We start from the raw sequence: 11,422 nt of genomic DNA, 5'->3' as shown, positions 1-11,422 counted from the left end.
AAGCAGATTCACTCAGGGAATGAGAAGTAAATGATAGCTATCAAGCAGTAGATTAACTCTCTCTCTCTCTCTCTCTCTCTCTCTCTCTCTCTCTCTTAATACGATATCTAATATAAAGAAGCAATAATATTTAAGCAAGTACACACAGTAATCTTATAGTAATTTAATGAAAACAATACCAGCAAAGAAAAATATGAGAAAATGCATAATTTACTACGAAATCCAAAATGCGAAAAAAAAAACCTTGCCAAATTGAACCGTCCCACGAAGGTTATGGATGGAGTTTTGATGCAATGAGCCTCAGTTATACTTAAAACACTCAACAAATATAACACCTGCCAAAATAAATGAATAAATAAATAAAATAAATCAATAAATCAAAATAAAAACGCGAGAAAACCTTTAAATTATCACAACGCGAAAAATACACACACGCCAAACTGGATGCGTCATTACTTAATAGTCATTGGAACTGTTATCCCCCCAATAGTTTATAGCCAACCCCCCTCCCCCCACCTTCCCTGCCTTGAGGAACACCTTCACTTATGTCCTGCTATTGTCGTGCTATTGGCTAGATTTGAGCATTTTAACCTCGAATTCACATACACGTACATATTTATCTCTATCTCCTTGCAATAATTATAATAGTCTTCCTGGCTTAATTTTTGTTTATTCATTATTCCTTATGTGCTTATTAATTGTCATTTGTCTAATTCCCTATGTTTTAGTCTCGGTACTTTAGTTTTTTTTTTTTTTTTTTTTTTTTTTTTTTTTTTACTTTCCGACTCTGGCCCTTGCAATGAAGGGGCTTAATTGTTTATTTACTGTTCCTTACGTGTTTATTGATTATATGTGAGCTATTTATTTGATATTCATGATTTTTTAAAACTACGTATTTCTTGATATGATAGTTTTATCTTTTCGTGTTTTCTGGCTTAAGTTTTGTTTATTATTCCTTGTTTGTGTTATTAGGTAAATAATAATTATTCGTCTTATTTCTCGTAGTTTAATGGAATTTTTAGCACTTTAATGAGTTCCTCACCAGTCATTTTATTCGAGAGAGAGAGAGAGAGAGAGAGAGAGAGAGAGAGAGAGAGAGAGAGAGAGAGAGAGAGAGAGTGTCTAAATGGATAAAAAAAAAAAAAAATCAGTTACAGTATTTTATTTATATACAAGAAAATGCATGATAATAATAATAATAACAATAATAATAATAATAATAATAATATTTAAATACAAGGAAAATATGTAATAATAATAATAATAATAATAATAATAATAATAATAATAATATTTAAATACAAGGAAAATATGTAATAATAATAATAATAATAATAATAATAATAATAATATTTAAATACAAGGAAAATATGTAATAATAATAATAATAATAATAATAATATTTAAATACAAGGAAAATGTAATAATAATAATAATAATAATAATAATAATAATAATAATAATAATAATAATAATAATAATATTTAAATACAAGGAAAATATGTAATAATAATAATAATAATAATAATAATAATAATAATAATAATAATAATAATAATAATAATAATAATAATAATAATAACTGCTTTTATCTTACACAGATAAATAGTTTTTATAAATAGTTTATTGACCATAAACATTGTGTACATACACACAAAATTAAATAGAACAAGTAAAAATTTCAAAATGTAGTGAGTGACACACAGAAGACTGGTGACAAAACCTACTAAAGTCCATTAAATGATTGGCTGTCTCAAGTTTCCACATCATCAGTTGAACACACTGCTCCTTAGCACTCAGAGATGGACAAGCTTTTCATGGCTTGTGTCAATGGAGACAATACGTGTAGGGGATTTATTTGTTCTGTTTTTTCTCGTCCTACTCACTCTTCCTCTTGAGCCACGCCGGCTTCTTGTTATTCAGCACATGCTTGTGCTTCCTGAACACCGGTCTCATACTGGATAGAGACAGTAATGTATGGAGGTTTGACCATAACATCCCTACTACAGTGGCTCAGAGCCACACCATCACTTGTTGCTTGTCCACTAGTAAATAATGAAGACTGCAACCCTCATGCCAGCTACACTATACAAGTATTTACAAATTAATGGTTGGATTTTCAAAAGATCTCTGATACAAGAAAGCTTATAAATATTGTGAAAGCTTCTAGTCAATGTTATATCATTTGCTTCAACAGAGGAAGAATAATTCAATCTTCCTGAATATTACAAATGAGATTTTATCAGCATTAACTTAACCATGTCATTCTAAATTATTCTACCTAGTTTCCAGGGACTTCAGCAGTGAGTAGCTTAACCAGCACACAGGAAAGACAGTGGGAAATTAAGATATAACAGGGGTGGCCACAGGAAGTAGTCCAGCCATCTCCATACCCATGAATTTTGGTTTGTGTGCCATTGGGGTGAAATCAGAAAGTGATGCGCATACATTTTAGTAAGATTTAAGAAGAATACTGTGAGCTTTGCAGTGTTTTCTCCTTCAGTCAGCTGCATAAAAATGACATCTGGGAAAAAATATTGATCAGTCTTTTGAAAATCCAGCTTCACCTGAGTATTACATCATTAATTAACCTTGTGTGTAAGTTAGTGCAGTACTGTATAAGTGCTAAGGTCCAGAACCAAATATTTGTTATGCAAATATTTCTGGTAGCACTTTCCACACATGTTGCTCTATAAAAAAAATTAATGTATAATTTTGAGTGGTTTTGGTTGTGCTGTGTTAAGAGAAGTTAGTGTTTGACATCACAAGTTTTTTGGGGCAAGACTATTTGCATTAAGGAAGCCCCACATTGCTATTTTTAAAAGTAATAAATAATGTTTTAAAAATAAATGTTGCCACATGAAATTTCTGTATTTTCTTGCAGTGTACTAAAGACAGCATTGTAAAGCTCAGAATATCTTGAGGCAACTGTATTAAAAGAACAAAATCCATGACCACAATGTAATTCATAATTGCTAGTGAAGGCATATGAAGACACATCATTTACAAACTGTAATGCTTTTGACAAATGAAACTTTGCCAGAACAGACTGCCATAGAGGAGAGAATACAGGTGAAATTTACAAACCACACATCTGTGAACTCAAGCTTCATTCATTAAAGTAATCTGAGGGGAAATTCCAGATTCTTCTGTAGTAATGATATATATGCACACATCATAACAGTTACACACTTTTGATAACATGTAAAAGTGTTTTGTGGCAAAGTTAATGAAGGGTTTTAAAGCAAACTTCACAACTGTTCTTAATTTCATAACTGGGAAGACTAAGTAATAATATTTACAATACTCTGACAGCTAATTCAGACACACCACACTCATACTAGCATTCCTATAACTTGCTTAATACTCATGCTTGAGCTTGTAAGATCTTCCATATTTCACAGAGGCAGATGGTCACTTGAAAGCAATAGAAGCCATATCAAACACATATCAAAGCCAGTGGCATTGATATGATGGTCCAGGTCCAGATTCCATACAAGTTGAGCTGTGCTGGATGGGCATCTGCTCGTGATGTCTCAGAGGTGTTCATCGCCCACATAGCAAGATTGCACATCAACAAGAAGGTAACCTGAAAGTAAAGTTGAAATTAACTACATATACTGTGGGATTGTGACTGTAAGTAGAAAATTAAAATGTGATTGGAGAAGGATAAAAGTTTTTAATTTGTTTCAGGCAAGGGTTAGGAAATAGTGTGTGTGTGTGTGTGTGTGTGTGTGTGTGTGTGTGTGTGTGTGTGTGTGTGTGTGTGTGTGTGTGTGTGTGTGTGTGGTGTGTGTGTGGGTGTGTGGGTGGGTGCATGCGTGCGTGCGTGCGTGCGTGTGTGTGTGTGTGTGTGTGTGTGTGTGTGTGTGTGTGTGTGTGTGTGTGTGTGTGTGTGTGTGTGTGTGTGTGTGTGTGGTTTTTAAGTATGCTATAGAGGACACACTTATTCATTCACTACATCCCACAGACTTGCAATATGTCCCCATAGCATTAGTTACAGACAACATCCTCTTATATACAAGTCTGTGTCAACTTTCTCTGATGTACTCCAGTCCAGAGACCCACAACAGAGTAAGCATGGAGAAAAAAATAGAAGACACACAGAATGGATGAATAGAGATGCTGTGGTTTGTAAAAATATGGTGTAAGGTTTGTTGGCTTTGGTGGGAATGGTTTTCCAATCTTTCCTCTCTTGCACAACCATTTTGCTTCATAAACAGGCATCTCTCTTTCATCTTCCCACCAAACACTGCTATTCCACCTTATATTTATGTATTTGCATGCTTATCTTCTCAAATTGTTCCCCTTCCATTCTCTCCGCATGTCCGACTCTCTCCTTTCTGTGGTTGATCACTCACTCTGCTGTTCCTCCACATTCATGACTATATATGATGCACATGTGCTTTATAATCAATCAAATGTTTCACGTAGATGATGTTTTCATTCGCACACAGTTCCCCCTCCTCCCTGTTTCATTCATTGCCATTTTGCTCTCTCTCTCTCTCTCTCTCTCTCTCTCTCTCTCTCTCTCTCTCTCTCTCTCTCTCTCTCTCTCTCTCTCTCTCTCTCTCTCTCTCTCTCTCTCTCTCTCTCTCTCTCTCTCTCTCTCTCTCTCTCTCTCTCTCTCTCTCTCTGTGTGTGTGTGTGTGTGTGTGTGTGTGTGTGTGTGTGTGTGTGTGTGTGTGTGTGTGTGTGTGTGTGTGTGTGTGTGTGTGTGTGTGTGTGTGTGTGTGTGTGTGTGTGTGTGTGTGTGTGTGTGTGTGTGTGTGTGTGTGTGTGTGTGTGTGTGTGTAAGAGCTCAGAGCTCATGGTGACTGATCTTTGGGTAGGACTGAGGCCAATGACACACCACACACCGGGGCAGCGAAGCCACATCACCTCGGGTTACATCCTGTACCTCGTTGCAGCTAGGTGAACTGGGGCTACACATTAAGAGGCTTGTCCATCTGCCTCACCGTGCCCGGGATTCGAACCTGGGCCTTCTTGGTTGTGAGCCGAGCGTGCTAACCACTACACTACGTGGTGTGTAAGTGTGTGTGTGTGTGTGTGTGTGTGTGTGTGTGTGTGTGTGTAATGATGCAGCTGGGAAGGTCGTCTTATGACAATTATTGATGAATGAAGGTAAAGGATGCGTGTCTATTACTTCTCTTTGTGTGTGTGTGTGTGTGTGTGTGTGTGTGTGTGTGTGTGTGTGTGTGTGTGTGTGTGTGTGTGTGTGTGTGTGTGTGTGTGTGTGTGTGTGTGTGTGTGTGTGTGTGTGTGTGTGTACATAACACACACACATACACACACATTTAAAAAGTAGTAATGACATGCGCATCCATTACCTTCATTTGTCAATAATTATCATAAGGCAACCTTCTCAGCTGCATCAGCGCACACACACACACACACACACACACACACACACACACACACACACACACACACACACACACACACACACACACACACACAAACATAACTGACTGTCTTCAGCCTCTCTCTCACCGCCGCAATGTTGCATATCTAGCTGTCTTCTACCGCTATTTTCATGCTGCATGCCTCCCCTCCTTCCATGGCCTCACTGCACAAGATTTTCTTCTTTCTCTCACCCCTATTCTGTCCACTTCTCTAATGCAAGAGTTAACAAGTATTCTCAATCATTCATCCCATTCTCTGGTAAACTCTGGAACTCCCTGCCTGCTTCTGTATTTCCACCTTCCTATGACTTGAATTCCTTCAAGAGGGAGGTTTCAAGACACTTATTCATCAACTTTTGACCACTGCTTTGACCCTTTTATGGGACTGCCATTTCAGTGGGCATATTTTTTTATTGGATTTTTGTTGCCCTTGGCCAGTGTCACTCATACATAAAACACACACACACACACACACACACACACACACACACACACACACACACACACACACACACACACACACACACACACACACACACACAGAAATTATATTAGAAATTATTAGAAATTAGATAAGTTACCACTCACGAGCCTACGTGACACCATGTATGTGAGCAACGCATGTTTTTAAGCATCTGGAGCAAAGTGGTTAAAGGAAAACTTTTTGACTTGAAATGTAATTAGATTCATCAGTTATTTTTCTGGCTGACATTGTTTTTGGAAGGTGGCACTTAAAAGATATGTGAATGCTGTATCTAGATATAAACAAACATTCACAAATACTCATTCCATTATGTGTCTGTCATTAGGCCCTCAAATAAACAACAAATTAAGTGAGGAGTTACCATCTCCCTTCCTGGCTTGCGCTCCAGTTGCTCTGAGTTGTAGCAGCAGTGACGTGTGGCACCCAGGATGAAGGTGGTCTGCAGGGTGGTCTGTGTCAGGGTGATGATGGCAGACAGCAGCAGCAGCACCGTGACAGCTCAAGCATCCTGTTGAAATTATCACATTTTTAAATGCTGAAAAGTGAAGGAAAAAGCTGTCTCCATGGAATGTGGAAGTACACAACAACAACTCTGAAAGATTTCTTACAATAATAAGTCATCATTCATTGTATCCTTTTTTGTTGGCCACAAGATTATCATACAAATTTTCCATAGACATCTGCAAATTGGTACCTCTAGCTGTTATTAAATATGATATTAAGTTTGATAAATGTATTTATTTCATTATACATGAAAGTAATTGATTGCAAAAAAAATAATAACCAAAATATATTTTGACTTTTACTTTACAATGCCTTAACTGTTTGCTTTTAAAAAAATATGTAGATTTATTTTTTCATTTTAAAACTTATAGTCTAGACAACTAACTGGCCTTAAATTTTTCTGATATACAAATAAAGTAAGAAAGAGAGCACATTTCACTAACACTCATGGTGAAGTGTCCACCAATGATGGTGAAGGAGGTACACATGTAAACTCCAGTCTGACCAATGACCAACACAATTTGTCCAGCTGCATGTCTCTATCGGGCACAAACTCCACCTCCCGCATCTGTATCATGCCCACCACCACCGTCACCGTGGCAACACTGAAAAATGGAATCTTATCATTCACACTGTTACAAAAAATATACTCCCATATATATATATATATATATATATATATATATATATATATATATATATATATATATATATATATATAAATGGATTACTATTCCCAACGTTAAAAATTCTTTAACTAATCTTACTTTGATATTTTGCATCCAATATTAACTACAATTTTTTCCTATGACATTTTCCAACTACACTTAAAGCCTTTCACTGTGAAACAAAACAATTAGAAGCATCAGAAGCAATGCATGCAGTCTCCTTTATAACCATCTACAAGACGTAGAGTTGGCATTGAAAAAGAATACATTTTGCAATTTCTTCCCAGTTCTAAGACTGGATGTGGCTGTAGAACGAATAAAGATGTCTTGAGAGTGACTGGATAATTAAAATCCCCCATAATTATGCAATTATTAACACAACAAATGTCCGCAATAAGGTCATAAAGTTTTTTTGTCCGTAGCAGGTGACTGGACTAGAGGATGATAGACGAGACCTAATGTTATTTTACAAGATTTATTTTCTAACTGGATGAAAGTGAAGTCTATATTAGCAATGGTTGGGGTCGGGAGTAAATGAGCATGAACATTGGCTTCCCTATGTGAAGGTGTTAGTTTTCATATTTATTGAGAGAGAGAGAGAGAGAGAGAGAGAGAGAGAGAGAGAGAGAGAGAATCAAGCCATTTGAAGTACATTTTTAGTCCCTTTATTTACACCATATTGCCTCTCTCTCTCTCTCTCTCTCTCTCTCTCTCTCTCTCTCTCTCTCTCTCTCTCTCTCTCAATAAATATGAAAACTAACACATTAACATAGGGAAGCTAATTTTAAAGACTCCTTTAATGAAGCAGTAGTCTGACCCCCCTCTGCTCTCTCTCTCTCTCTCTCTCTCTCTCTCTCTCTCTCTCTCTCAGGTGGAGTTGGCAAGGTACCACCTCTGCCCCTGCCAATGTCTCTCATGACTTCAAGACGCCTCACTCTAACCTAACTTAATCTCACCTCACCTAAACTAACCTAACCTCACCTAACGTAACCTAACCTAACCTAATGTAATCTAACCAAACCTCACCTCACCTAACCTAATCTAACCAAACCTCACCTCACCTAATCTAACCAAACCTAACCTAACCTAACCTCACCTCACCTAACCTCACCTCCTCTCATCTAACCTAATAATTCCTCACCTAACCTAACTTAACTTCTTCACTTATGCTAGTTTAACCTAATGCAACCTTTGCTAACTCAATTACCTTAACTAACCTAATTAATCTGCTATAACTTAACATGATCTAACCTAACCTATGTCATCCAAATCTTACTTTAATCTAATCTAATCTAACCTATGCAAGTTAATGTAAATTCATCTAATATAACCTAAACTATGCTAGTCTAACCTATCCTTAACTTACCTAACCTAACACACTATCTTAACCTAACCTAACCTTACTTAGCCTTACAATCTAATACACTTCAACTTACATAGCCTAACCTACTAACTTAAAATACTAACTAATACTAATACTAACTTAATACTAACTTAAAACCTTCCTATGCTTATATCACTTCTATATCCTCCTCCTCCTCCTCCTCCTCTTCCTCTTCCCTAACACAGTGACTCAGCGAAGCCGTCAAGAAAACACGTAATTTCTGAATACTATCTTTAAGAGGTTCACCCAGTCAGCCCTCTTCCTCCTCCTCCTCTTTCCTGACCCCCATCCTCCCTTCTTTACTCACGTGTCTCTCCCTCCCTACACACACACACACACACACACACACAGAGCGGGTCTCACAAGGGTAATACACACATACATACGGACACTGACCCACCACACACACCCAGTCACCCACACCCACCCACATACATGTACACACGGACGCACACAGCCTGTCACCCTTACGTCAAACAGATTACACCCTTCTATTCCCTCTCACTCATTCATCACACATCCCAGTCTCTCTCTCATCTTCTACTCTGTTAAATAACCAGTTAACGGTCCCAGCCTACTCTCAGTCCCCCTAGCCGGCCGGTTACTCTCTCATTAGGAGCATGACCCTAAAAAAATAAGTGACATGGGGCGGCGGTCAGAGAGAGGTAGCCTGGTCTGCCTACGGGAATCGAAAGCGTTTGTTTGGGTACGGTTTAAAGGGACGAAGGTTTAAAGGGACGAAGGTTTAAAGGGACAGTCTCTGCGTGAGTGTGTTTGGTCAAATGCTGAATACTCACGCCTGGTTCATCATACAGCCACATGGACAGGCACAGATCACTCCTCCACGACACACACATAAACAAACACACAAAAACACTAACTAGTAACTGTACCTTTAGTTTCGTCTGCTCTCAAAATATTCCTCCATTACTAATGTAACCCACATTCCCTAGTGGTATACTATCCTCGGAACACCCATATTTTTAAGAGCTTTTTATCCACCATATATGTCTCGGTTAACTCTGATCTTGGCTGGAAATTAAACTATATTGTATCAGTGTGGCCATCTTGAGGTCCCGGATGAAATGGCGAGCTGGGATTGGCTATTCACGACCCGTTGTCATGGTGATGGTAGATGCCATTCACTTGACAGCTCATATTTTCTCGCTATTGAAAGGAGTTTATTAGAGCGTAACTGAAGCGTGTAAAGGCATGATTCCGCACTATACTATTAAGATATTGTATTTCTGAAGTGTTCCTAGGCTTAATAAGCTTGGATAAGGAGTATAACACAATTTAGATGGTGTGAAGAGCGGATGTTTTCGCGCGAAATTCAAACAATTCCAGCCTCTGATATGATTACGTATTAGACTTAAGATATTGTAGTAAGAAAGTATCTGTGGGGTTAATAAGCTTGGGTAAAGAGTATAGGGGAATTTAAAGGACGTTTAAGAGACGGAGTGTGAGGAGAAGGTGTGTCAACGCGATTCAAGTAATTCAAACCTGTCTGAGTTGATTCCACAGAAGACTCTTAAGATATTATATTGCTGAAGTGTTCCTAGGGTTATTAAGATTGGGTAAAGAGTATAAGGGAATTTAAAGAGTGGATAAGGGAGGGAGTGGAGCGATTTGATGTCATACAGACCAAAGCAGAGGGGTTTTATCTTGTAAAGGGGACAGTTCTGTTTCCTTGACCGAGTGACGAGGGAGAAGAAAAAAAAAAATAAGAAGAGACATCAGCCACTGAACCACAGGGAGAGGAGTGAAGGTCCTTTCTCACTGTTCCCTATATAAGACACCATACACTCTAGAACACCAGGACAAAAATGAAGAAACACGTGCTATTACAATATAGGTGAAGCTTAAGGACACGTCAGTAATTCAGCAGCAGACAATATTTCACAACTCTGCTTCACAAAACTTCTCGCAACGCAACCGGAATGTTTTAGCATGTTGTTCTTGTTCTGCTGTAGTTAAATGCATTACAGAATAAACAGGGAAGATAGATGTTTTCTTTTTTACCCAGAAACATAAAAACGTACATAATTTCTACTAGAACCTGATAAAAATTAAGAAAGATAAGACGCCAGATCGTTTGAGGATACAAGTTTCTCTTCTGTTATATAAAAATTACAGAACAAACAAGAATAGATGGATTTTTGTGCTAGTCATGAAAATGCCTTTGAAAACCTAAATAACAGACCAGAACATGATAAAAGTTCAGATAAGACGCGGGAAGATATGATAACACGGATTCCTGTTGTGTAATAAGTTGAATTACATAAGAAACACGTAAAGCTGGATTCTTTTTTTCCTAGAGTCACGAAAATACCTCTGAAAACCTAAATAGATCTCTAGAAATTTATAAAAGTTAAAATAAGACGCTGGACCATTTGGTAACACGAATTTCTGCTCTGTACTAAACTGCATTACAAAACAAAAACAGTAGCTAATATCGAATACATCACATCACATTCTATTTCCCAAATCACGCGTGGCAGCTTCCTATCTTATTAGCAATGCCAGTGTGTTCACCAAAGGCCGTGATTCTGTTGATGAGTGACAGGGAGACCAGAACACTTAGACAACTAATGGGACTTACGGTGGCTGGGATAACGAAGCACGAAGTAACTTGCTAACGAGTACTGTAGTGAGGGCAAGACAACATCCTCCCTCCACTTAGCCACTGCACACATTGAATGGCTAGGGAAAGTATCGTAATTATTCATTTTTAGTCGGAAGAAGGACGGTCATCAGAGGAATTCCGTAGCAGAAACTCCTACACAGCGACGCATTTCCTTCAATAAAATCCAAACCACTGCAAAATAAACCTTCAAAACTCCACACAAAACAAATAAACTAATCTACCTCCTATGGCTAATATTTGAGCGTCATTCACTTCAGGACATTACAAAACATAAACAGAATGTGTGTATGTGTGTGTGTGTGTGTGTGTGTGTTTTACATTTCCAGTAAG

The 11,422-nt window shown here is 37.8% G+C and overlaps 1 long non-coding RNA gene across 3 annotated transcripts; it reads right to left on the bottom strand.

The window, feature by feature from the left end:
- Positions 1-2,574: 2,574 nt before the first annotated feature.
- LOC135097066 (uncharacterized) lies at positions 2,575-11,065 on the bottom strand. Of its 3 annotated transcripts, none has more exons than XR_010265354.1 (4): positions 11,048-11,065; positions 6,837-6,998; positions 6,251-6,397; positions 2,575-3,589 (listed from the first exon to the last, which is right to left on the bottom strand). It is a non-coding gene; the product is annotated as an uncharacterized LOC135097066 (long non-coding RNA). The 3 variants fall into 3 exon arrangements; XR_010265353.1 differs by lacking the exon at positions 11,048-11,065 and adding an exon at positions 9,339-9,481; XR_010265352.1 differs by lacking the exon at positions 11,048-11,065 and adding an exon at positions 9,243-9,329.
- Positions 11,066-11,422: the final 357 nt, after the last annotated feature.

This window comes from Scylla paramamosain, unplaced genomic scaffold (assembly GCF_035594125.1).
Source record: "Scylla paramamosain isolate STU-SP2022 unplaced genomic scaffold, ASM3559412v1 Contig11, whole genome shotgun sequence".
NCBI classification, from domain to species: domain Eukaryota; kingdom Metazoa; phylum Arthropoda; class Malacostraca; order Decapoda; family Portunidae; genus Scylla; species Scylla paramamosain.
Note: the sequence above shows the minus strand (reverse complement) of the source record. Positions and strands in the feature narration are given on the sequence as shown.